This window comes from Choloepus didactylus, chromosome 2 (assembly GCF_015220235.1).
Source record: "Choloepus didactylus isolate mChoDid1 chromosome 2, mChoDid1.pri, whole genome shotgun sequence".
NCBI classification, from domain to species: domain Eukaryota; kingdom Metazoa; phylum Chordata; class Mammalia; order Pilosa; family Megalonychidae; genus Choloepus; species Choloepus didactylus.
The window spans coordinates 64779321-64806792 of NC_051308.1; the positions used below are offsets into that span (position 1 = coordinate 64779321).

The following is a 27472-nucleotide window of genomic DNA, read 5'->3' on the forward strand; positions in this document are numbered from 1 at the left end:
AACAAAACAGCAATGAAAACAACTGACCTCTGCCTCCAATAATCCAACTTCCAGAATAGAAATACTTGTAAGTCTTCTACTCTTTCTTCCAGTGTTTATTTCTCAATACTATAGTTTTTAATTTTTCAGTTTTATGCAGTATCCATTGATTTCCTACTATGAAAGGTGAGGATTTAGCAGTCTGACCACACCACCACAATGTATTTTCCTCTCCCCATCCTCCAGATATTATAATTTTTGCTTAGAGGAATATCAAATAAGTATATTATACAACTATTTAAATACTGTTCAGAGATGGGTAATGTAGTGCATTATGATTATAATTTTTTTATCCAAAATTTTGTTCCTTAGTAAGTTAATGCCTTTCATTGCATTGTTTACTGGTTTTCTAGTTATCTATCAATAATTCTTCACCAAACACTCTAGCAGAACTATAAAACGTTTCTTAGTATAGTCCCACCCATCAGGTAGTTTATGCTATTGTAAGAAGCAACCTTAAATCCCCTGTGGCTCTGCTCCACCGAGTTACTCAGCGACTCCTTCCCCCACCTCAAAAAAAAAAAAAAAAAAAAAAAGAAAAGAAAAAAGAAAAAGAAAAAAACTCTCCATCTTCTGCTTCATTCTGGACTCAGAGCTCTCAAAGTTTCATCACTATCCCTGTCTCTGATGAGTAGGGATGTCCAGTCATCGTTATTTTATCATCTTTGGAGTGCTCTTCACTTTTTCTTATTTGGGTCTCCTCTTCCCTGAACTTATTTATTCCATCATATTGGTGGAGCACATCTTTCAGATGCTCCTTGAAAGATAGTTTTTATGTGGAGAAATTTTGAGCTTGTGTATGTCTGAAAACATTGTTATTCTGCTTTTCCATGTAACTGAAAGTTTGGTTGGATATAAAATTCTTAGTTGGAAAATAATTTCCTCTTAGAATTTGGAAAGCATTGTTCCATTGTCTGTTATTTCCTTATGTTGTTATTGAGAAGCCATGATCACTTGTATGAGACTTTGTTCTAGTTCACGAAAAACTTTATCTCCATTCCTCCAATTTCATGATAATGAACCTTGGTGCAGGTCTTTTTTTCCCCATTCATTTAAGACTGAGTCACCTATAATTAAACGGAAACTCCTTAAGAATTGATGAGGTTTGTTGCCTCTGGACTTTACTATAGGTGATATGGAGAGAAGCTGATTGTTTCTTTGTCATTACTGCCACCCCCTCCCCAAATGCCACTAGTTTTAGTTCTTGTTTCTTGGATCAGTCAGTTTCTACAGATTTGTATCTTCTAATATCTTACCTTTTAGTCCATATTCTAGAGGCTTAACAGAAAAGGAGACCTTTATAGATTAACTTGCATATGTAGCCTTTCACAAGTCCCCTATTTTCAGATACTCCCCTCTCACTTTCTGCTATTCCCGGTCTACCCTGGTCTGCAACAACCGTTTCATCCTCGAGTATTTTTTGGCCTTGGGGAGTGCACTTTGCCTAATTGTTTGGTGGAGAACGGGCTATTCTAATAGACCTTGTGTCCTTCCTGTTTTCTACAACTTCCCACCTCATTCCCAAGTAACTGTCTTTCCAGGTACTGAAGTACTTACCCCTCCTGTACACACAATTAGATGTTACCTTTTACGTCTCTCTTAAGTCACTTGCCATTGAACTGTTCCCTTTCCGCCTTCCAAAAATTCCACAGCTCTCCTGTTTACTGTTATCCCCTTTCCAAGTTTTTGTTGTTATTGGTGGTGGTTGTGTTTTTAGCATGTGGAAAGAAAATGATAACAAACGCATGCATTATTTATCATGTATAAAGGGAAATGTTACCCATAGTTTAGTTTTAGTTTTATAAAAGAATCAATCTAGTTCTTTATTTAGTATATTTTAAGATAAAAATCAACCACTTGTTTAAAAAAACTTCCCTGCCATAACTTAATAAGAGTACTTTCGTCCTTTTTTCAAGGAAAACCAAAATAAAATAATATAATTTTGACTGAAACATTCATGCAAAATATAAACAATTCCAAATGCTCTATAGACAAAATTGTCCAAATGGATCATCTCTGAGGGGATTCTTTGCATCTTTTTCTGTTCAATAACTTATTTAAATTTTTAAACACACAGTCAAGCACATTACATCATGAAAACTGTGAATCTTTTTTCCTCTTTCCCTACCTTTTCTTTTGAAGCCCTCAATTTGTTATTATGTTGATTCCTCCACCATATTGAATAGTATTATTTGCCTTTTTCAACTCGTGATCCTCCTTTGATCCTCAAGGTTTTGTTCTCAGTCCTTTACTTTTTTCTCTCTCATTCTATTATCTTTCAGGGCTCATGCTTAGTTTTAGAATTTTAATTACCCCTCAAGGCATTCTTTACTCTAACAGGAGGGTATTAAGTAACTCTAATCAAAATCCGAAATAACTGAATGGTGAATTAATCTTCTTTGCACACTGTACAGTTAACAATGAACACTTAGAATTCTGAAACTTTTCTGCAAGCTATAGCAAAGAGAACATTTTATCCATGAATTGCCTATCCGTTCTATATTTGTAAATATTCCCAAACCACACTGGATTATTTTGAATATTATTGTAGTTAATATCTGCCTGGCACAATATAACTACATTTTTCTTAATATTCCTATTGGTTATTTACCCTGTTTAACTTTCAGACTCATTTTTGCTTGCCTTGTAGTGTACTTTAAAATTTGTGGATACTTTTTTATTAGGAATAAAGGGGCAATGGGCCATGAGAAGTTTAATCTGCACTCTTTTTAGCATATTGTGGGATATTATTTAATGTTTATTAATTAGTGGTCTGCTGTCTTAGGTCAATGTGCTCAAATCACAGTGATTAAGGTGTGAAAAAGATTTTTATTTCTAATAAAAATTTGGAAATGAGTCATTATATACTAAATTTGATGATTTTAGCTTTTATTTTGTCAAATTTGGATGGATTTTTTTTGTTGTTTAAATATCTATTGAAATATAATTGGCATACAATAAACTGCACTTATATGAAGTGTACATATACAATATGATAAATTTCAACATATATATATATATATATATATATATATATATATATATATATATGAAACCATCACCACTACCAATCTCAATGAACACATTCATCATCCCTAAAAATAATATTTTAAATTTTTTTAGGAATCACTGAAATTATTTTAGTATAATCACTCAAAATAATTATTTTGAGAGTCATCTGTATTGTAGCATATATCAACGGTCATTGTTTTTAATCTTCAGTTGTGTTCCACAGTATGGCTATGTTATAGTTTTTTTATCCATTCACCTGTTGAAAGACATTTGGCTATGTACATTTGAATGGCTGGATCATATGGTGGGTGTAGGTTTAACTTTTAAGAAACTATCAAACTGTTTTCCAAAGTTGTTAATATATTATATTCCAACCAGCAGTGCATGTGAGTTCTAGTAGTTTCACATCCTCACCAACACTTGATATGTACAGTCTTCTTAATTTTAGCCATTATAATACCAAAATGATATCTTATTGTTGTTTTAATTTTCATTTTTCTAGTGATCAGTGATGTTGAACGTCTTTTCATGGTCATATTTTCCATTCATATATCTTCGTCGCGTGCCTTTAAATCATTCGTCCATTTTTCACTTGTTTATTTTCTTACTATTGAGTTTTGAGGGTTCTTTATATATTCTGAATTCAAATACATTATAATATATGATTTGCAATTATTTTCTCCAAGTCTGTGAATTGAATTTCATTATCTTAACAGTGTCTTTCAAAGAGCAAATATTTTTAATTTTGATAAAGTTCCAATTTCTCAAATTGTTCTTTTATGGACTATTCTTTTGGTGTTATATCTTAGGTATCTTTTCTGAAACCAAGATCATAAGGGTTTTCTCCTAGTAGTTTTATTCTTTTAGGTGTTACATTTAGGTTTATGTCCCAGTTTGAATTAATTTTTTCAAATGGTGTGAGTTATGGTTTGGACTGCATTGTTTCATCAGATGGATGTCCAATTACTCAAGCACCATTTGTTTAACTGACTGTCCTTTCTCCACTGGATTGCCTTTGTACCTTAATGAAAATCAGTCTGGTCTTATTTCTGTTTACATTCTGTTTCATCGATCAGTGTTTCTATCTTTATGCCAATACCACACTTTCTTGATTTACTATAACTTTATAATAAATTTTGAAATCAGGAGGCATTGTTCCTCCAGCTTTGTTCTTTTCTTTTGCAAAGTTTTGTGGTTACGCTAGGCATTTAGCATTTTCCTGTGATTTTTAGATACCTTTGTCAATTTCTGCAAAATATTTTGCTGGAAACTTCACTGGGGTTGCATTGAATCTATAGATATTTTTGCTGTGTATAGAACTGAGAATGACTGCATATTTCTTTCAGTATTTTAAAGTTGCTTCTCCCCTGTCTTCTTGCTTGCATTGTTTGTCATGAGAAATCTGCTGTCATCTTTATTTTTGTTCTTTTTTTATGTGCCTTTTTTTCCTTGATTGCTTTTCAGATTTTCTGTTTATCACCAGATTTGTGCAATTTGATTATGATGTACTTTGTTGCAGTTTTCTTCATGTTTCTTTGTGTTTTAGGTTCATTGAGCTTCTTGGTTATGTAGATTTATAGTTACCATTAAATTTTGAAAATTTTTAGCCATTGATTATTTGAATACATTCCTTATTCTTCCTTCTTTATTCTAATTATATGCATATAAGTCTTCTTGCAATTGTATCACAGCTCATTTATTCTCTTTTTTTTTTCTTAATTCTATATTCTTTCTTTGTTTCATTGTAGATTGTTTCTTCTGCTTTGTTTTCAGGTCACTAATCTTTTCTTCTGCAAACTAAACTTCTGTTTTTTCCCAATCAGTGGATTTTTTATCTCACACATTGTTGTTACCATTTCTAGAAGTTCTGTTTGAGTCTGTCTTTATATATTCTAGGTCTTTATCCAACTTTTTGAACATATGAAATGCAGATATAATAACTGTGCTAATGTCCTTGCTTGCTAGCTAATATCTATATCAATTTTGAGTCAGTTTCAATTGATGAGTGTTTCTCTTAATTATGGATCATATTTTTCTGCTTTTTTGAATCCTCACTGGTAATTTTTATTTGATTCTTGATATTGCAAATTTTCGGCATATGTTTTTTTATTTCTGTAAAATATTCTTGGCTTTGTTCTGGAATGTTATGTGGAAATGGTTTGATCCTTTCGGGTCTCACTTTTAAGATTTGTTAGGCAAACTGGATCAGTGCTCAGACTATGGCTTATTTCCTCCCACTTTTGGGGCAAGACCCTTCTGAGTTTCTGTTCAGCACCCTGGAAATTCACAGGTTTTCCAATCTAGCTGGTGGCAACAGGCACAGTTCATGGCCTATGTGAATTCAGGGCACTATTATCACTGATCTTTCGGGTGGTTCTTCCCCCAGCCTTGGCTAGTTTCCTAACATGCATATGCTGATGAGGACTGAATTGAGTAGTTGAGGGAGATTCTCTGAAAATCTCTGGAGGTTATTTTAAGTGCAACTCTCCCCAATCTGGTCCTTTGTCCTGTGAATTCTGTCTTGCTCTTTCCAGACTCTGATACATCTTCTCAATTCATGGAGTCATGCTCCACCTGTGTTTTCTCTCCCTGTGGGAAACTTTCTCAAAGCATTAAAAGCAGTAATTTGTTTCCTGCCTCTCAGGGGTTGCTGTCCTTTGTTGCTTGATGTTTAGCGTCTTGAAAAATCAAGGGGTCTTTTGGTATATTTTGTCAGTGTTTTGGTTGTTGCAGGAGGCAGGGTAAATCTGGTGCTTGCTACTCCACCTTGGCCAGAAACAGAATCTACAGGAGAGATGTTGGTTTTTAAATGAGTTGATACTGTATATTCTTCTTTTAATATAAGTACTTCATATTACTATAAAACAATTGATAAACTAAGAGTATTCTGTTGGTTTAATTGGATTAAAAATGATAGAATTCCTTGGAGAAATATTTTTCCTCTTTGATAGGTTGTCATCTTTTAGGCATTTGTATAAATAAAAAAACTGGTTACTTTTTCCAAGAAAATACTTTGCTTGTAAAGAAGAGTTTAATAACATCATTGGATTCATTACTTGGGAAAGTATAAGCAAGAAGAAAGGGGAAAATACCACTGATTGGACTGATTGCTCTGTGAATTTACCTTTAGCAGTCTTTAAAAATGCACATCAAAACCCAAACTGCCTAGTGATTTAAAAAGTATGATAGAAACATGAGTATGTTAATGTAGTCAATAGTACTTTTTATTTCAAAAGGATAGGTCTGTATAGATAATGAAAAAAATACAAGATGTTGAATAACATATTAGCAGTATTTTCCATTTTCTTTATAATTTTGTAATATGTGTTTATTCATAACTTATCTAATAGACTTTATAGATGCTGTTAGAATTGTACACTAAAAATAATCTGCAAAACGTTCATATAATTATGTACATGACAATATCTGTTTTACTCTGAAGTATGCTATTAACTGGTACTCCTAATGAGTTTTGCCTGGAACATTTTGCTAAATAGAATAATTCCCTCAGGAGAGAGTAGATTGAAATGGAAAAGCACACATTTGAGTTCCTGTGATATCACTGCTTGTTTCTCCTTGGGTAATTAGTTTAATTTCTCTGGATCTCAGTTTCCTCTTTATAAAATAGTAGTAAAGCCAAGAAAACTGGCTTTTGAATCAGATATATTTGTGTTTATAATTTTTAAAAAACTTACTAGCCTTGAGTAGCTGGAACTTTAATTTCTACCTATGTTAAATGAGTATAACTATACCTGTTTGCATTATTTGATGTTGGGATTCATTGAGGATATGTACGTAAAGAATTGAACACACAGCCTGGTACTTCAGGAATACTCACCAAATATTAGTTACCTTTCCTTCCTCTACTTAAGCTAACTCAATGTTGGGATAATAAATGTTGGATAATATGTGTAAACGTATTTTGAAAATATTAAAAATATCATGTAGAAGTTTATGCAAAAACTTTTGGGGTGATAGAAATGTTTTTCTTTGTGGTGGGAGTAGCACAACTATAAACTTTTATCATAAATCATCAAATTACACTTAAAACTGGGATTTTTATTGTATTTATATTAATAAAATGTTATGCATATTAAATGGTAGTATTATGTCTGTGATAATCATACAGATCAAACTGTCACCAAGTTACCTGTAAGTTTGCACCAGAAATGTCCAAAATAAAGAAGTCAGCTGAACTGGCAAACTTATCTGGAAGTTTGGCTTTCCCACAGATACTGGGGATTGGAAGTTTCAAACTGTACCTCACAAAAAGCAGAAGCAGCAAGGGTTATTTGGAGAAGCTGAGGGCAGCTTCTTATCATCCAAGTCATATGGAGATACAGGCCTTGCTAGTAAATTATGCAGTGTGAAGGGCAGGGGCCATTCTGAGAAGAAATGGCAGGGGCCCTTGGGAAAGGCTGTGGCAGGGAACATTGGGACAAGTTAGTTACAGCTTTTATCATCCAAACCATATAGAGGTGCAGGCCCTGCTAGTTGCCGTTATGCCCAGGGCAGGTCTAAATGAGGTGGTTGCTCAAAGGGAAATTTATGACCAAGCCAGGCAAGATGAGGAGGCACCAAATATAATTTCTTTACGTCATCATAAAAGGAAAAAAAAGTTTTTCCCATGTCAGTCCTTTTCTCATTTCAAAATTTATCAATCTAAATCAAATAATACAAAAAATTTATACATTTATTATATATGTGTCCTTAATAACTCAATGGTTTTAGATTTTCCTTAATATTTAAAATAAATCAACTATATCTTTTTAAATCTTTAAAAAGTCATCTCTGTTAAAAAATAGTATGTACTTATTAAGAAGACCTCACTAAAAAATTATTTTTCTTGGGGAAACAGTTTGCGATTTATAATTTGTTCTGTCAGTTATTACATTTCAGTATGTTTATATCGTTGTGTTGAAACAGAAATTTTGTTGTATCGTGTACTGAAAGGAGAGAGAAAACATGGTTCCCTGTTGGGGCGCTTGCACCTTCAGCGATGCCGGAAGCACAACATGGCCGCTAGAGCTAAGAATAACCTTGAATAGCGTCAGCCTTCTTTACGGAAGTAGTAGTTCGTGCCAAGAGTTCGTGCCTAAACAAGTAGCCGCCCATCTACCATCCACCCCAGCAGCAGCTACCACCAATCCCAGACCCCCAGCAGCAGCTACCACCAATCCCAGACCGCCACCTGTCCCTATTAGCCACCCCCTCTCCCTCCAGGGCGTATATACCCTGCCTTTTCAATAAAGCTTTGCAGCTTGATCAGGATACTTGTCTTGCTGTCATTCTTCGTGTCTCTTGTCCCATACCATTCCTCCCTCACAGGTATCAGAGCCTCCGTTGATCGTCCCGCGGGCTGGGACAGTTCCCAAGTTTTGGGGTCTTTCATTGCTACTTTCTGCCTGGTCAGTTCTGTAACAACCATGACTCTAAGTTCTTCCTTTCTAAAATGAAATAGAACTTTTGCTATCTAATAGAGTTGTTGAGAGACTCAAATTAGTTGACGTATTTGAAAATGATTTATAAAAATAAAGTCCATTGCAAATATATGAAAAAATCTGGTTTATTTGGAATGGAAAGAAAATCCCAAACTGATTAATTAAAAATTTTCCTTTTATTGGTATTTATTGACAAGGCACTTTGCATATTTATTCCATTTATGGCTCATAAAAGCCTACCTAAAATTAGATATTATTTCTTTCTTTCTCCAGATTAAATAATAATAACTGATTCTCAGAAAAAGTAATTGATTTACTCAGGACCATGTAGCTAAGATAGAGCTAGAATTCAAACATTTATCCACTATACAGTACTGCATCCATTTTGTGCACTTGGCTGATTTTTCTATATCTGAGAAATCTCAATCATTTTCCTTTTTTTTTCCTCTATTTTTTTCTCAAGAAACTTCAAGTACCTGCTGTAGTTTCATAAGTGAATTCATTCTACTAAGGCATTTACAATGTTCTAAGTGCCTGGGATGAGAAAATCAATAAATAAGAATGCCATGTAGCATGACAAGGTTATAGGCATTATGAGAGTTATAGGCATTGTAAAAGGAAGGACCAGGGGAAGATTTGAAGAGGGCGAGATGTTGGAGAGAGTCGTCCAGATCACTGTGGTAGGAACATGCAGAGAGAGGAGCATGTAAAAGGTATGAAACAGTGAGTAATCCTGGGGAAGGTCAGGAACTGACAAGCAAAAGGGTGCACTTTGGGAGATATTAGGAGATAAGATTGTAAAAGTATGTAGGCCTCTGATCACTGTACCCTTTTCAAGGTTAAGTCATGGCGTGACCTGCTAAGATTTGTGTTTTGCTTGGACGAAGGTTAGTTGTGCTTGAGTGAAAGTTTGGATTACTAAGTTTGGCTGTGATATGAGCAATATGTAAATTGGAAATAATTCCGGGTTTCCTGTTTCTTTTGGGGAAGTTCCTTAGAGTCAATGAACCATTTCTTAGAGACAAACAAATTGTCTAACTGTACCATGAATAAGGGTAATATATTGCCCTGGTAATTGTGTGTGTATGTGCCTATGTATATATGTGTGAGTATGTGTGTATATTTATATGTATGTATACATAATTACATATTGTATTATATAATATAATAGAATACGTATAGCAAAAAATATGTGGATGGAAGAGAGGGGAGAGAGTATTCCTGAATCTTATTTAAGCTTTAGAGCCTCCAAGTTTTTAAGAATCTAAGATGAATATTTATGGGTATTCCTGCATAGATTAAAGAGTGATTTCATTCACTTAGTTGATATTTGTTGCATTTAGGCCATGTGGCCTGCACTTAAGAAAGATGCAAAGATGAAGATCAGTCTCAGGCCCTCTTAGTGAGACTAATATGTATTTCAGCAACTTTAAAGCATTCTGATAAATGTTGTGATAAAAGTTTTCACGTAAAGGAAGTTACTTAAATGTGAATAATCTAGTTGAAATATTACATTGGAGGAAATAATAGAAATTGCCAAAGGCCAGGGCTTGATCCTCTTAATTCTGTAATACTCAAATTTGACAGCTTCCCCTTAGTGCCCCACAAAGGCGTCAGTGTTTTGTAAAAAAAAAAAAAAAAAAAAAAAATGAATTTGGAAATCATGGAGTTAACAAAATAGTTTTCACATTTATGGATTAGCGGACTCAACTTAGTAAAGATGTCGATTTTTCCTAAAGTGATTGATAGGGTTAATGCAATTCCTATCAAAATCTTATTCTAAAATCCATATACTTATATGGATAGGGAAATTCTTTAGAATCAAAAACAATTTTAAAATAGAAGAATAAAGTGGGAAGAACCACTCTTCTCAATGTTAAGGCTTTCAAATAGCTACAGTAAGTAAGACAGTGTGGTCCTGACAGAGGGGTAGATGCACAGCCCAGTGAAACAGAATAGAGACCCTAGAAATAGACTCACATGGGTATGCCCAATTATTTTTTAACAAAGGAGCAAAAACATTCCAATGGAGAAGGAACAGCCTTTATGATAAATGGTGCTGGAAAATTGAGCATTCATAGCTAAACAAACGAACCTTGGCCTAAGTCTCACACAAGCAACTCAAAATGGATCATGGAGTTAAACGGAAAACATAAAACAATAAAGCTTCTAGAAAGTAACATAGGAGAGAATCTTTAGAAACTAGGAATAGGCAAAAAGTTCTCAGACTTGATACCAAAACCATGATACATAAGAGAAAAAAAAATGATAAATTGAACTTCATCAAAATTAAAAATTTTTCTCTGCAGAAGACTGTCTTAAAAGGAAGAAAAGACAAATTACAGACTGGGAGAAGCTATATGTGAACCACATATTTGAAACAGGTTTTGCAGCTGGAACATATAAAGAACTCTCAAAATTCAACTTTAAAACTGACAAACCATCCTGTTAGAAAATGGGCAACAGACATGCAGAGACATTTAACTGAAGAGGATATATAGATGGCAAATAAGAACCTAAAAAGATGCCAGATGTTAGAGATTGGGGGTAGGTGTTTTAGTTTCCTAGTCTGCTTAAAGTAAACACCATGAACGGCTCAGCTTGAGCAGTGGCAATTTATTAGCCTACAGTTTTTTGGCTGATAAAATGCCAAATCAAAGCATCATCAAGGCAATGTTTTCTTCCCCCAAACCAGCTGCTGGCTCCTCTGTCACATGGCAAGGCACATGATGGTGTCTGCTGTTCTCTCCCTTCTCTTCTTGATTTGTTGCTTTCAGCTTCTTGCTTCCGTGGCTTCCTCTCTCTCCCTCCCTCCCTCCCTCTCTCTCTCTCTCTCTCTCTCTCTCTCTCCCTCCCTCCCTCTCTCTCTCTCTCTCTCTCTCTCTCTCTCTGTACTCATTCCATTTATAAAGGACTCCAATAATAGGATTAAGACCCATCTTGAATGTGGTGGGTCACACCTTAAATAATCTCATCAAAAGGTCCTACTTACAATAGGTTTACATCCACAGGAATGGATTAGATTTAAGAACAGGCTGTTCTTGAGTAAGTACAGTGTCAAACCATGACAAAAGGGATAGCACACATGAGTCTTGTTGTGATGTCATGGTTAAGTATCTTGATAGCGATGGTGGTTACATGAAGCTACACATGATAAAACAGCATAGAGCTATACACACACACAATACACACAACTGAGTTCAGTTATAACTGGGAAAACTGAATGAGTTCTTTGGATCACACCAATGTCAATTTTCTGTTTTTGGTGTTGTACTACAGTTACAGCAAGGGTTAACTTTGAAGAGAGTGGGTGATGACAGAATGTCCCTGAGCATTTCTTTGCATCTTCCTATGAATTGAAATTTATTTCAAATACCAAATTAAGGAAAAAACAAACAAACAAGCAGTAAAAATAAATAAACCAAACAAATAAAAGTAAATGCTTCCAGCGGGGGGGGCGGGTATCAGTTTTCATGTCTTCTTCATTGACTGCTAATTGTTAAAAATAAAACTTAGTGAATGTAATGCCTATTTCAGTCAGGTTTTTGTGAGGTAGATCATTCATTCTCTGTCTCCTTCCTTCCCTCCTTTCTTTCCTTCTTTCCTTGTTTCATTCCTTTCTTCCTTCTCTCTTCATTACTTTATTCATGTATTATTTAGTGTTCAAAACACTTTGAACGAGACTTTATAAGTATGTCAAAGAAAAGTATGAAGATCATGTAATAAGTCTTCAGGTTTACTTTGAGTTCTGTAGAGTAACTCATCAGTTTAACTGGTTTAGTAATATTATTTTAAGATCTGATCATTTCATACTGGTCTGATGAATTTAAGGCTGCACTTATTTTATCCTGGCACCCAGTGAAATCTGAAACATAAAAAAACTCCCTTTTCATTTATTTCCCCATTTATATGGAATAGAAGTTATCCTTGAAGTTTGGGGAGAAGCAGAAAACTGTTATCGTTCATCAAGAAACAAATGAAAATCATCCCTGTTCATAAAAGTCTTTGTAGCAACTCTTTGGTTGTTGGTTCCTATATGTTTCTTCTTTCTGCAAAGTGCCTGGCCTTCCATCATCTCAGTACGTTCTCCCTCCCTTTTTCACCAGTCTTTCTTGAAAGCCTGTATTTGCCTATCCAAATGTGTATATCATGCTCAATAAAATAACTTTTTAGTAATAGTATCCGTCCTCCATAGAAAGTATTTGCATTCTGTAACAAAGATGGTCTACGAATCATCCCACTAAGTGGTGACAGTGGATGGGATTTGCTGATAAGGTGGCAAAGCATAATATTTATTTTCCTCACTTAGATGCTTCTTCCTTTGCCTTCTCTGATTGACTTCATGGCACTCTGTTTTCATGGCACACTCTCACTTTCTTGACCTTCTCAAAGGCCAAGATCAAGATACTTAAGGTTCCATTTGGATATTGTTATTTAGCTCGGTCTTTTTCCTGCTACGCTGAGAGAGTTTCTTGCTCACAACTCACAGGCATTAAGTCATCACACAAACAAACTTCTATTACCCAAGGTTAGGCTCCCTGGATTTGAAGGATCCTATGTCAGGCAGAGCTTCCTCTGTATCAACAGAAGTCCCTAGTGTATCCTTGCAAGGGGTCCAAACCTTGAACTTGCAGGTTTAATTTTGGCTTGGAGGTTGAGTAAATTCCCAAACTATGTCACTACCATACCTACCATACCCTCTCCTTTTACAGCCAAGGTATGTTGTACTTTTCTAGCCCATCCAAGAAAGAGAGAAAGTGAGCACCATGTTCTTATCAGTGTGTTTTTTTTTTTTTTTTTTTTTTTTTTCAGCAGATCTGAGACTTATTAAGACAAGACAGAGGGTGGCATAGCACCATTTCTTTCATGGTGTTGGAAAGGTTACCTCTCAGGCTTTGCTTATCTTTTTTTAATCTCCTTTAGACAGTCTTTAAAATTTGCATGATTAGGGTCAGATTTTTAACATGGATGTATGTTACCAAAAATTTACACTATTTCCACTACTAAAACAAAATAATTGACATTCCTGCTTTATGCAGTCCCTGGAGCTTCTCAAATACCTCATTCCTAGCTCAGCTGGACCCTTTCCATGGCAAAAGAAAATTCATCTCTGGGGCAATAATCAAGTCACTGGATCTCTGGAAACATGGATTTCCATAGTCTTGTCACTTCTCCTAGATTTGCACCATTTGGACTCTAGTTTACTAGGCATTACTGCATGAATGTCATATTATCAAAACTAAATTGTTTATTAGATGTGGTTCCCCAATAGAGGCAAATTAGTCAGCATGATTATTGACCAGGTATCCAACTCTCTTTTGAGGATCCTTTTTACTTGTTGAAAAACTGGCTTAATGTCAGTCTCTCTGAGACCAAAAAGTCTACCTTAAGGGGCATATTTTATTCATTTCAACATTTTTATTTGCCACCTCTCTCTGTCTGAATTGGGACCCAGTGCTACAATTCTGGGATGTCCCCTGAGGATAGCCACAACACCTCTCATTCTTTCTCCTCCCAAATTAATATTTTGAGCAAGGAGATTTGGGGGGGATACTTCAGATCCTCTTCTATGCTGCTTTTCTTCCAACAGAAACTGTAAATGGATCCATAAGCGTCTTCCTCATTTGGGTGTATTTCTCCCTTTTTTGTTTAATACCAACATCTTATTCATCTCTTTGCAAAAATACTAATCTTAAAAGCATTTATTATTTTGACAAATATGTATTCAGCATTTCCTGTGTGCTCATCGTTCAGAGTATTGAGGTCATATACGTGAACAAAACAGGCAAACATTTCTGTCCTCATGGTGCTAACATTCTAGTGGGAAGGGGAAAATAGGAACTAAAATATGTAGTAGGCCATGTCAGATCATATCAGAGCAGTGTGGCAGAAGTAGGCTAGGAGAACGAACATGAGTTCACTAGAAGAGTGTTCATGTAACTTAACTGTGCCTTCAGGGCACTTCCCCAGAGGAAAAGATAAATGCTTGGTTTTGTGGTTGAATGCATCAGCTGTACCCGGTTATTTATGGGCATGTTCAAGATGAGTCCCTGGTGTTCAGTGGTCAGGCCTTTGGTCATCACTGCCATCCAGTAGAAACCAGGATTTAGCTATTTCTGAAAAGGAGAATAGTTACTTACCCAAGGAAAGCTTATTCTTGCTTCAGAATCCTTGGTAACCCTGTTTTGTTCTTCCTGTGGCAGCTTGTCATAGATTCCATATAACATCACTATCTTCCATAAACAGTTTGAGTTCCATTGGATCTGCCAGCTTGCAACATGTGCAGAATTTTCTCTTGCTTTGAGAATACTACTCAAAATTGTATTTTCTACTCAATGCTCAGATTTTCTTGCTTACTTGGCATTAAGTCAGAGTACAATCCCAATGTGATATGAAAGGGTTTGGGTGAAGTTTCCACAAATAGGTCCAATTCAGCAAATACTCAGATTCCTTCCTCTATATTGTGATATACTTTATATGATTTTGTAAAGCTAGGTTTAATCAGGTTCATTTAAAATTCAGTACTAAAATCCATTGTAAAAATCTGCCAACACCTGTGGGTTACTCTTATGCAAGCTCCAGCTAGATATTTCAAATGCCCATAGTATGCCAAGCCCTAACCAGCAGAAATCCCCAAAATACTAAAGAATACCTAAATCCCTATCTAAGACTCGATAAAAGTTTCACTCACTACGTTTACTTTTCAGAAACTTAAATCTTCCATAGTGTTCCTATACCAGATAAGTCCCCAAACCCACAGGCAATAGCCTCTCAAAGAACATCAACCACATGCATCTCCCTTCCCCATAATGTCGACACCCCTTTTCGAAATGAACAAGTTAAGGTGGTTACTGCCCAAATATCCCAGAAGATTGAGAAAGTGATCAAACGAGAAAGAGGAGTAGCAACAGACAAGATAAGATTTAACAAAGGATTATGAACACTGAATCTTTATATAAATATATATATTTTTTGTTTCTAGGGTACTAGAATAGCTGGAAGGAAATAACTGACAGGGTGGAACTGTAACACATAACATGCTTTGAAATTTGCTCCTTAGCTACTTGGTAAATTTTGCTTTGAAAGTTATCACATTACTGTGTATATGCTATATTTCACAATAAGGAACTAACTGACATGGTGGAACTATAACCCAGCACATTCTTTGAATTTGCTAACTACTTGTTAAATTGTACTTTGAATATTATAACTTTTCTGTATATATGTTATATTTTGCAATAAAAAATGTAAAAAAAAATCTACCAACATGGTTAGTTACTATTTTTGGAGCAGTATGAATGACCGAATTCCAGCAATTCCTTCAAATGACAAACTTATTTCCACTGTTGTTACATCTTACCTTAAGAACCATGTTAAGTTAGAATTCTGGCTTCCAAAGGAACAAAAAGGAGAGTGAATCATGAGGGGAGGATTCAAACAAGTAAGGCTTCCTCAGGGCAAATAAGAAGCTGTGAGAGCCATTCTGAACAATTTGGTGAGAGGTTGAGGTTCCAGGTCTGGAATCCTTCCATTATCATCATTCCAATTGTTAGGATTCCTTTTGATTTGAATCAATACTGTACATTTCCCAAATAATCTTGATTTGGTTGTGAAATACAATTGCATTGGGTGTAGAACCAATGGAACCGGTATCATAATTTTTTTTTTTTAATAAATCTTATGCCTGCAACAACCGTCAGTAGGAGATTTAATATGGTGAATAATGGTAACTGATTTGCATTATATATATCTCAAATATAGAATTTTAGAGGAATGTTTTAGAATTGCATTAGAAGCAAACATGCTAGTCAGGCTCTTGCATTTCTCATCCTCTTTAAATTAGTTCACAGTGGGAGTCACATAGACCTCTAGATTTTACTTCATTTTAATATCATTTTAATACCTAATTACCCACCTAATTTCCCACATGGATTCTAACTTTGCGCCATCTTGGTAGCTTCCGTCTTTTACCTTTCCTTGCCATTCACTTCTCTTCACTTCCAGTGTAGGAAAACAGGTTTTAAACTTGTTTTCACTTGCAAACTGCTCAGCCACTCTCATCTAATTGAAGCCCCAAGTTATGTTCTCAAACATTGCCAAAAGATTATCAAGTTATTTTCCCAAATACATTTGTCTCTTTAAGAGAACTCCTTCCTGCTCTTGAGATAGTAAATCTATCACCTTTTCCCTTTTTTTCAATCCTCTCAGAAGCATTTTTAATAAAATTTGTATAAGTTTTTCTACATATAACTTGATGTATAAAAAGAAAAAAAGTAAAATTTACATTTTTGTTAGAGGGAGTATTGTGCAGAACTTTCACCGATTCACCATTCTAAGCCTTCCTCTTTGCTCTGGACATTATTGCCTGGATGTTGTTTAGTTACAGGGAGCACCATTGGCTCTCCCCTTTAGGAAACCAGCTACCATAATAGACTTTTTCTTTAAACTTACACTATTTATATATACATATATTTTTTAAATTTTATTTTGAAATAAATTCAAACTTACAGGACAGTGCAGAAACAATACAAACCCCATACACAGAGCTCCAGCATACTCCGACCCCCCTCCACCAAAACCCTGATCCACCAACTTTAACATCCTGTCACACCACCATTTCATTCTTTCCCTCCCTCTCTCCCTCCCTATCCTCCATCATCTATTGCTCTGTCCTCTGAACATATGAGAGCAAGCTGCACACATCCTTGAACAAACAATATAATTCACATATACAATTCCCATGAACAGGAACATTTTTTTATGCAGTCGCATTAGGCGCAGCTAAGAAGTTCAAGAAATTCAACCTTGATATAAAGCTTACATTCTATATTTCCTTTTTTTTTTTCTTTTTTTGTCCCAGCTGTGTCCCTTTGAGCCTCCTCTCCTCCATCCTCAGATCCCATCCAGGATCATCCTTGGCATTTAATTGTTGTTGTCTATTTAGACTTTTTTTTTTTTTTTCAATTGTGGAAACATATATATAGCTTAAATCTTCCCATTCCACCCCTTCCCTAGCATTCCATTAGTGGGATTAATCACATTTAGAATGCTGCAATGCTATCACCTTCACACATCCATTACTAGAAATTTCTCTTCACCCCAAACAGAAACCCTACACTCACTTCTTAACTCCCCATTGTGCCTTCCCCTACTTCTCGTAACCCATACTCTACTTTTTATCTCTATGGTCATATTCTCCAATACTTTCTTTGTGTTTACCATGGGGCTTAAATTTAACCTCTTAAATCTGTAACAATCTTGTTTTTCTTTGATATCAACTTTACTTCAATAGGACCCGTAAACTATGTTCCTATACTCCTCCATTCCCCCACCTTTATATAGTTCTTGTCAAAAATTACATATTTTGCATTGAGTCCAAAACCACTGATTTATCATTACAGTTTATGTATTTTAGATCCTGTAGGAAGTAAATAGTGGAGTTACAAATCAAAAATACAGTAGTATTGGTATTTATATTTACCATGTGATCTTTACTGGAAATCTTTATTTCTTCATGTAGTTTCAGTCAGTTGTTTAGTGTCCCTTCCTTTCTGCCTGCTCAATTCCCTTTAGCATTTCTTATAGGACTGATCTACTGGTGATGAAGTCCCTCAGCTTTTGATTATCTGGGAGTGTTTTCATCTCTCCCTCATTTTTACCCTCCAGTTGTGTGTGAATTTCCTAATTCTCTGATGGTTATTGACTTCTATTTGTATTCCACTGTGGTCAGAGAATGTGCTTTGAATAAATTCATTTTTTTTTTTTTAATTTATTAAGGCTTGTTTTATGTCCCAGCATATAGTCTATTCTGGAGAAAGATCCATGATCACTACAGAAGAATGTGTGTCCTGGTGATTTGGGATGTAATGTTCTATATATGTTTGTTGAATTTCTCTACATCTCTCTCTCCTTTCTTTGTTTCTCTGTCGGTAGGGCTCTCTTTAGTATCTGAAGTAGGGCAGGTCTTTTATTAGCAAAATCTCTCAGCATTGTTTGTCTGTGAAAAATTTAAGCTCCCCCTCAAATTTGAAGGAGAGTTTTGCTGGATGAAGTATTCTTGGTTGGAAATTTTTCTCTCTCAGAATTTTGAATATGTCATGCCACTGTTTCTTGCCTCCATGGTGGCCGCTGAGTAGTCACTACTTAGTCTTATGTTGTTTCCGTTGTATGTGGTGAATTGCTTTTCTCTTGCTGCTTTCAGAACTTGCTCCTTCTCTTCAGTATTTGACAGTCTGATCAGAATATGTCTTGGACTGGGTTTATTTGGATTTATTCTATTTGAAGTTCACTGAGCATTTATGCTTTGTGTATTTATATTGTGTAGAAGGTTTGGGAATTTTTCGCCAACAGTTTCTTTGAATCCTCTTTCTAGACCTTTACCCTTCTCTTCCCCTTCTGGGACACCAATGAGTCTTAAATTTGGATGTTTTATTTTATCTATCATATCCCTGAGATCCATTTCGATTTTTTTGATTTTTTTCCCCATCCTTTCTTTTGTTTTCTTATTTTCCATTCTGTGGTCCTCGAGGAGGCTGAGTCGTTGATCAGCTTCTACTAGTCTTGTAGTATGAGTATTCAGAGTCTTTTTAATTTGGCCTACAGTTTCTTTTATTTCCATAAGATCTTCTATTTTTTTATTTACTCTTGCAGTTTCTGCTTTATGCTCTTCTAGGGTCTTCTTTACATCATTTATATCCTGTGCCATGCTTTTCTTTATGTCCCTTATATCATGTGCCATGCTCTTGTTGTTTGTCCTTAGTCCTTTGATTAATTGTGCCAAGTACTGTGTCTCTTCTCATCTTTTGATTTGGGTGTTTGGGTTTGGGTTCTCCATATCATCTTGGTTTATCATATGCTTTAAGATATTCTGTTGCTTTTGGCCTCTTGGCATTTGCTTTACTTGATAGGGTTCTTTCTGGATATAAAAAATACCAGTCTCTAATTTGTCTGATCTACAGCTTGTTGTTGTACACTTTCTCTAACTAACCAGCAGATGGCATCTGCGAGTCACCTATTCCCCTCAACTCAGTTCTCCCCAACTTTGTCTTTGTGGTGTGTGGGGATCTGATTCTTGTGGGGTTCAATTGTTGCACTAAGTTTGGGTGTGTTGTTGCTGCTATCTGCCCTGAATGGGGAGCTTGTGTCTGGGTGGTTAGGGAGGCAGCTCAGCTTTAATAATCAAACCTCCCATGTGTTCCTGGAGATTTAAGGCTGTTGCAAGAGCATAAGCCTTCATTTCAGTCTTGCCACAGATTGTGTCTGCCACTGACCCACAAGTCCTTGTGATTGGCGTAGGGTCCCTGTGATTTCAAACAGGCACAGTAAGATAATAAGAGGTCATTTAAAAAAATAGAGGTAGACACTAACAAATAGTTACTATATTTTAAAAGGACAATATCCACTTTTAAAACAATGTTATTCAAATTAGAGAGACCAATGAAACAGTATAGAAAGTTCTGAAATGTTAGGAAATTAATATACGAAGTTAATATGTCATCAGAAGTATTCAATTAACACTTTTAAAAAACTTGTAAAAAAATAAATTTAGAAATATAACTGACCATAATGATCAGAGAAATTATTACCAATATTTGAATAGATTGAGAAACTAAACGTAAAAGTCCTAGAAAAGCTGGGAGAGGGTAGAAATTAATACTTAGGATATCATTGAAAGGATGGAAACTTTTTAGGATTAACATTTTGATAGTAGCGATGTACCTCATTGATGATTCCTGCCTTGTGTCTTGTCTTGAATTATTGTTGCTTTAAAGGGATAGAAAAATATCACAAAAGGACACATCAAAAGACTACTGTAAACTTCTTAAAGCCCAGAGCTATGTTTCTTATCTCTGTATTCCTAGCACAGTGTCTTTCTGGAAGGCATTTAATTGACATTTAGCATTTGCTTCAGACACCACAGAGAGAGAGAGACAAGAGCACATTATATTATATAAAGAAAGCATTATAATTTGTGGTAAATGCAGATGGAGATTAAGAGAGAATGGAGACAGTATTTAACTCAGTCTGATTGGGAGCAAGTTTCAGGGAGATTTTATTTTGAGAAATGCATTCTATGCTTGAATATTAGAGCTGCTGAGAATTGTGAAGTAAACAACCAAATAAATTGGCACCCAGAGTCGAAGGTTCTGAACATAAAATAGTAAAAATCCTACATGAAGGAAGGCTTTAGTACTGAGGAATAGTTCTGCTGCTGAGGAAGGGTTCTGCTGTTTCATTTCCCACATAGACTCTTTCAATGTGTTTTCCACTCACTTCAACAGTTCTTCACTACCTTCCTCTCTTTCTTAACAGAAGACCTAACTTTCTACTTCAGAAATACAAATAGAAACCATTACCCATGGAGCTCTGTTAATTTCTTATAACTGTCTAAATGAGCATACAGCCATACTAAATCTCATGACACAAGGAAAAGATGTCTTTCCAGGTGGATGAAGAGATAATATCTCCGGATTTCATCCTTTCCCACTTCCTGATTAATCTCAAGTATCAATTATCTGGCTGATTCCATTTATAAGGATTGCAGAGAACCATTGGAAGTTCCCAGATTTATGCCAACAATCATATCTGGGATTTAATCACGGAGGAACTTAAAAATATGATCAAAACCTAGCAATGCTTTTTATGTTGCTTTTAAAATATCTTGTAATAGAATAAAATGCTAAATCTTATAATCTGTTTATGTACATCTTATACTTTTCTCATAGCAGGTACCCATATTAACTTGACATCTCTATGAAGCATTCATTTACCACCTTTAGCTATGGTAATGGTGTACAATTTCCTTCTTGTTGCCAAGGAAGTATCCTTTAGATGGTTTTTTGCTAATTGGCACTAGCATGATGAAACTATAAAAATAGTTTATTCGATGTGAAATTACAGGTAAGCTTCCATTTAGATTTCATAAAATTTCCATTTTTTGCGATCTCACTCCCACAGCCTCAATCTACATTTTATTACTTCACTCCTGCCCTATGAAATAGCCTCCTAAAAGAGTGGTTTCTAGTCCCAACCCATTTGATTAAAATATAAAACTGAGCATATTTTACCTCCCTATATCCCTTAAACATTTCAGTGCTTTCTGTTCTTCTTAGGATATAGACCAAAAATCTTAAGATGGCCTTCGGTGCTTCATGGGCCCCTTACCTATCTCTCCAGCTTTCTCTCCGTCCATGCTCCCCTCCTACACATTTCTAGCTACATTGTTTCTATTTCAGTTTATCACAACTCACACCACATGGCTTTGGCATTAGATTATTCTTCTGCTTTACCATCCCTTTCACTTAATTTAGCCATCATCATCTTTACATCTCAGCTCAAGGATTTCTTTCATTTATAGCTGTTTCCTGCATGAGATTTTAAGTTACAGGAGCACAGTGATTATACCAGTTTTAGTTCAGTGTTGCATTATATCAAGCTTAAAGTATTTTTTCTTGATGCATAGTAGGCACTTACTAATATTTTTAAAAGAATGAATGAAAACTAATGACATGACAAATCAATTTATTAAAAAAGAAAAAATGGAATTGAATATCAAAAATCTGAATGGAGAAAAACTTCTTAAGAATAAAAAGATTCTTTAAACCTGTCTATTGAGGAAAAAAAAAGATGTATTTGATTTAAAATGTTCCATGTGTAAACACGAAAACACATGCTCACAGATTAAAAGTCAGACAATACATTGGAAAAGTACAGCAATGGTTTACACTTTTTACTATAAAACTTTTTCGAGGAGATTTTCCAAGGATTTAAATAGAAAACTCAGAAGAGATGAAATACAAATAAATACTAACCACAGAAAAAATACATCACTAATAAACCAAGAAATGTGCATTAAAATGAGATGCCATATTTAGCCCTGCCATTCACAATTATAATACTGGATTGAAGAGAATATAGTGAAACAGGAACTTTCTTACAATGCTAGTGGGAATTTAAATTTGTTCAACCCTTTACAAAGTGATTTGGCAGTATTTACTGAAACCCTTGAAATGTTCATGCTCTTTGAACAAGTAAATCCAGTTCGCGGAATCTACCCTAAGGACATAATCTAAAACACAGTAAGAGCTTTGCACTTAAAGATGCTTATGTTTCACAATTTATCGTGCCATAAAATTGGAAACAATCTAATACTTGATGTTGAATGAATGGTTTATTAATTATGGTTTATGTATATTTATGAGATGAATTTCTGTGCAGGTAGGGAATATTATTTTTTCAGAGTTTTTAACCACCTGAAAAATATGTTCATTTGTATCATAAATATAAATGCATAAATAAAATGCTATAATATTAAGTGACAAAAGCAACATTGCATTTGTTTGCAATAACCTATATAAAAATAAATAGATTATGTAAAGAATAGTTGAAAACACACTTCAGTCTTCAGGTGATTTAAAAAAAAAATCTTATTTAGGTGGAGTCAATTTAAGGAAAGCATTCAGTGAATGATTTTTCCCAACTAAAACAGCTATTTGTTTACCTTATTTTTTATTTAGGCATAGCTTTGTTTACATGTACCTCATTTGTATTTCAAATAAACATGCCTTTCACAATATTACCTGCTTCATGAAGAATAACAGTGCATGGCCACTTTTTCACAAAACTACACAGAAACCTGTTTGATGGAATTAGAGAATTATAACTAAATATTCTTTACAAAATAAAAATGTTTTAAAAGCTGACACATTTGATTTATGTACCTTTATCAGAAATCATAAAAAATAAGTTTCGTCTCTGAAAAAAAAATATACATGCTAACTCTACAAGGATAGATAAACAGAAACCCATCAGAAAAAATATGTAGAAAAAAGGCAATTATAGGAGATGAATCATGAGCTTTTTTATCTTGGCATTTTTTCTTTTTACCCTGAGCTCACTGCCTATTTGTTTTTTGGTTTTTCTGGCAAATCATTGACCAGGTCCCCAAAGACACTAGAGATTTTGAGAAGTTATGCACTACTTGGCTTGTTGCACTGGTTGTGGGCATAGGTCTCTTTTTAATTTAGTGTTGCAAATATTATTTTTCTAATTTTCCTACAAAAAAATCAGTCACATTTTTATAATCAATGTGATTCTTTTTTTAAACTTTTTATTTTGAAATCCTTTCAAACTCGAAGGACAGCTACAAAAAAAAAAATACAAACCCCATACAAAGAATTTCAGTGTACCCCTACGTCTCCTAATATACCTTCTGTCTGTCTGTCCATCTATTTATCAATCCATTTTTTGAATACTTGTGTGTGGGTTGTATACATCATGTTTTTTGAGCACTCAAAATTGCCTTGCACATTTCCTAAGAACAAGAGTTTTCACTTATGTAACTGCCTTAAGTGCAATTATCAATCTCAATAAGTTTAACATAGATATGAAGCTTACAGTTTATACCAATTTTTTCACATCCCAATAATGTCTCTCTGAGCCCTTTCTCCTCCCTTGCTAGATACCATCCAGGATAAAGTATTACATTTAATTGTCATTGTCTCTTTAGTTACTTTTTCTTTTGTTTCTTTTTTTTTTCTTTTTAAGTCTTGGGAACATGTCTACAAAAATATTTTCCCATCCCAACCACTCCCAAGCATGCCATTCAGTGGATTTTATCACATTCACAATATTGCAGTAACCTCACCATTTCCATTACTAAAATATTCCCACCTTCCCACACAGAAACCCTATACCCATTATGCATTAAGTCCCTATTTCCCCTGGCCCCTGCCCCTGGCAACCTATACTCTAATTTCTGTCTCTAGGAGTTGCCTATTCTCCATTATTTTCTTTGTAATTACCATGGCTTCAATTTAACATTCTAAATCTGTAACAATCTTACTTGCTTTGATACCAACTTAACTTCTTCAGTAGTAAACACAAGCTATGTTCCTATAGCTTTCTGCCCCACCCACCTTTATGTGATTCTTGTCACAAATTACATGTTCAAATCTTATGAGTCTAAATCCATTGATTTATCATTGCATTTTATGCATTTGCCTTATAGATGCCATAGGGACTTTATAAAAAAAGTGGCTTTACAAATCAAAAATACAATAGTACTGGCATTTATATTGACCTATGTGCTGGTTTAGATGTGTTATGTTCCCCAAAACACCATGTTCTTTAATGCAATCTCATGGGGGCAGATGTATTAGTGTTGATTAGGTTGGAATCTCTGGATTAGGTTGTTTCCATGGAGATGTGACCCACCCAACTGTGGGTAGTACCTTTAATTGGATGATTTCCATGGAGGTGTCACCCCACCCATTCAGTGTGGGTCTTAGTTAAATCACTGGAGTCCTGTAAGAGCACACAGACAGAAGGAGCTTGTTGCTAAAGCCAAGAGAGACATTTTGGAGACAGCCACTGAAAGCAGACTTTTGCTGACACTTTGCTCCAGAGAAGCTAAGAGAGGACAAAACATCCCAAGAGCAACATTTTGAAGAACACACAGGAGCTGAAAGAGGAGCTGGAAAACAACCTTGGATCAGCAGACACCGGCCATGTGCCTTCCCACCTAACAGAGGTTTTCTGGACACTATTGGCCTTCCTTCGGTGAAGGTATACTTGTGTTGATGCCTTAATTTGGACATTTTTCATGGCCTTCAGAGTGTAAATTTGTAACCAAATAAACCCCCTTTATAAAAGCCAATCTATTTCTGGTATTTTGCATAATGACACCATTAGCAAACCTTAACAATCTATGTCATTACTATCACTGGAGATCTTTATTTCTTCATGTGGCTTTGATCTATTGTCTATTGTCCTTTCCTTTCAACTACAGAATTTAACATTTCCTATAGGGTTGGTCTAGGGGTGATAAAGCCCCTCAGCTTTAGTTTATCTGAGAATATCTTAATCTTGCTCTCATTTGGAAAGATAGCTTTGTCAAATATAGAATTCTTGGTTGTCAATTTTTTACTTTTAGTACTTTAAATATGTTATTCCACTGTCTTCTTGCTTCCATGGTTTCTGATGAGAAATCAGCATTTAACCTTATTGAGACTCCATTGTATGTAACATGTTGCTGCTCTCCTGTGGCTTTCAGAATTCTTTATCTCTGGAATTCGACAATTTGATTTTAATATGCCTCAGTGTGGTTTTATCCTGTTTGGAGTTCTTTAAGTGCCTTGGATGTGTAAATTCATGCCTTTTGTTAAATTTAGGAAGTTTTCAGCCATTATTCCTTTGAATATTCTCTCTGCCCCTTTTTCTATATCTTCTCCTTTTGGGATTCCCACAATGCATACATTGGTACACTTGTTGGTATCCCATGGGTTCTTCAGGTTCTGTTCACTTTTCTTTATTTCTTTTTTCTGTTCCTCAGACTGAATGATTTCATTTTTCTTGTTTTAAGTTCTCAAATTCTTTCTTTTTGACAGCTTCAATCTGCTGTTGAACTCCTATAGGGAATTTTTTACTTCTGTTACTGTGGTTTTCAGCTCAGTTTGGTTCCTTTCCATAATTTCCATCTCCCTAATGATATTTTCTTTGTGTTCATCTAATATTTTCCTGTTTTCCTTTATTTATTTGTCCATGTTTTCCTTTAGCTCTTTGAGCATATTTAGAAACATGTTTAAAAAATCTTTGTCTGGTGTGTCCAAGTCTGTTTCTCCTCATTGATGGTTTCTAATACTAATGCTTTAATCTCATCTTTTGCCTGAATGATTGCTTCCTGCTTTGAAATCTTTTGTTCATATCTGGTCATTTTGATATTTTATTTGTTTTAATCCCTGGGATTTAGACACTGAGGTGTCTGTTCCTTACTGTTCCTTAAGCTTGAAGCCAGCTGGTGTGACAGAGCTTTCTTTTTGGTTGCCAGGACCTAACAAAAAAATAAAGAAGGAAAGAAAGAAAGCATCTTTTCTAGTCTTTGCAAATTGACCCGTGCACATGCTCTCCTTCAGGGCTTATCCATAAAATGACTTTAGAGTAATTAGCTGAATAGCTTCAGGCTGAAGTGTAGGGGCCATCCTGATCCTTTCTTTGCCTGTGTCTTGTCTTGGTCATGAGTGTATGCCTCTCGTTCCAGATGTTCCCTGTTCACTGGGAAACAGTTTCCTCAAGGTCCTGGGCAATGCACCGAATGCCCTATGGAGAGCAATGCCTTGCTTCAGGTGACACAACTTGACTGCTTTCCTGCAGCATTGTGTCGGAGGTTCTGTGATCTGCCTCTACATGTATGGCAAGTCCTGGGACATTGAGTCCCTCAGACCACCACCATGTAACCAAGAAATTGGGATTTAACAAATATTTATGATGACTGAAGCATTAAATAGAAACCTTTTTCTAACTTTCTAGGATACTGTAGAATAGCCAAAGGAAATACCTAAAATTACTGAAACCCACTGAATTGCAAATTGTAAAACCTCTTGACTGGTCCTGCTTGTATCCCCTTATCCTGTTTTACAACGTTAGAGTCTTTTAATGACAGAGACAACCCCTGAATTTAATGAGGGCACTTGATTCCACCCAGAACTACCTTCTGGCTACAGTGTTTATATTTGTTATAGTAATTGCTAGCTTAGTTCTAGCTTAGCTTAGCTCTTTAAATTTGTAAATTGTAGTCTTTTATACTTGTTATTGTAATAGTAACAATTCCATCTCTCCTTGTTTGAATCCATAAAACCCTAAACTCCTAAGATGCCTGGGGACATATTTTTAGGTCCTTAGGCCATATCCGTTCTCCTTGCTTCAGTTTGTAATAAATTCTTTCTCCTTTTGAAACCCCAGTGTCATAGATTTGCTGTTATGTGCATGAGGCAGAGAACCCCATGGAGAGAGCCCTGTGTTTGTTTGGTATCAGCCAGACAGATTGGTCCAGACATGCATGCTCCCAGTATGTGCACGAGGGTTACTTTGTTTCCTCCAAATCTGGACCAGGGATCTGCACTGGGAGCACGGGGCAGCTTCATGCTGGGTTGATGGGGCTGGGGGAGAGGCCAGGGTGGACACTACAAGATCCTACTGCTTAG

At 35.3% G+C, this 27472-nt stretch overlaps 1 protein-coding gene and 1 long non-coding RNA gene across 10 annotated transcripts in view; one reads left to right on the top strand and one right to left on the bottom strand.

The window, feature by feature from the left end:
* The window catches only part of KCNT2 (potassium sodium-activated channel subfamily T member 2), a 446059-nt gene that overhangs the window by 35514 nt on the left and 383073 nt on the right, over nt 1-27472 (top strand). The window lies entirely within an intron of this gene.
* Nucleotides 610-27472, bottom strand: part of LOC119526195 — a 44576-nt gene continuing 17713 nt past the window's right edge. For 5 of the 7 annotated variants that reach the window (XR_005215144.1, XR_005215146.1, XR_005215147.1 and 2 more), the window contains one exon: nt 610-1713. This is a non-coding gene — a long non-coding RNA (uncharacterized LOC119526195). Of the gene's footprint in view, nt 1714-14284; nt 14609-27472 lie in introns of those variants that run through there. The other 2 variants (XR_005215143.1, XR_005215145.1) reach the window with 2 other exon arrangements.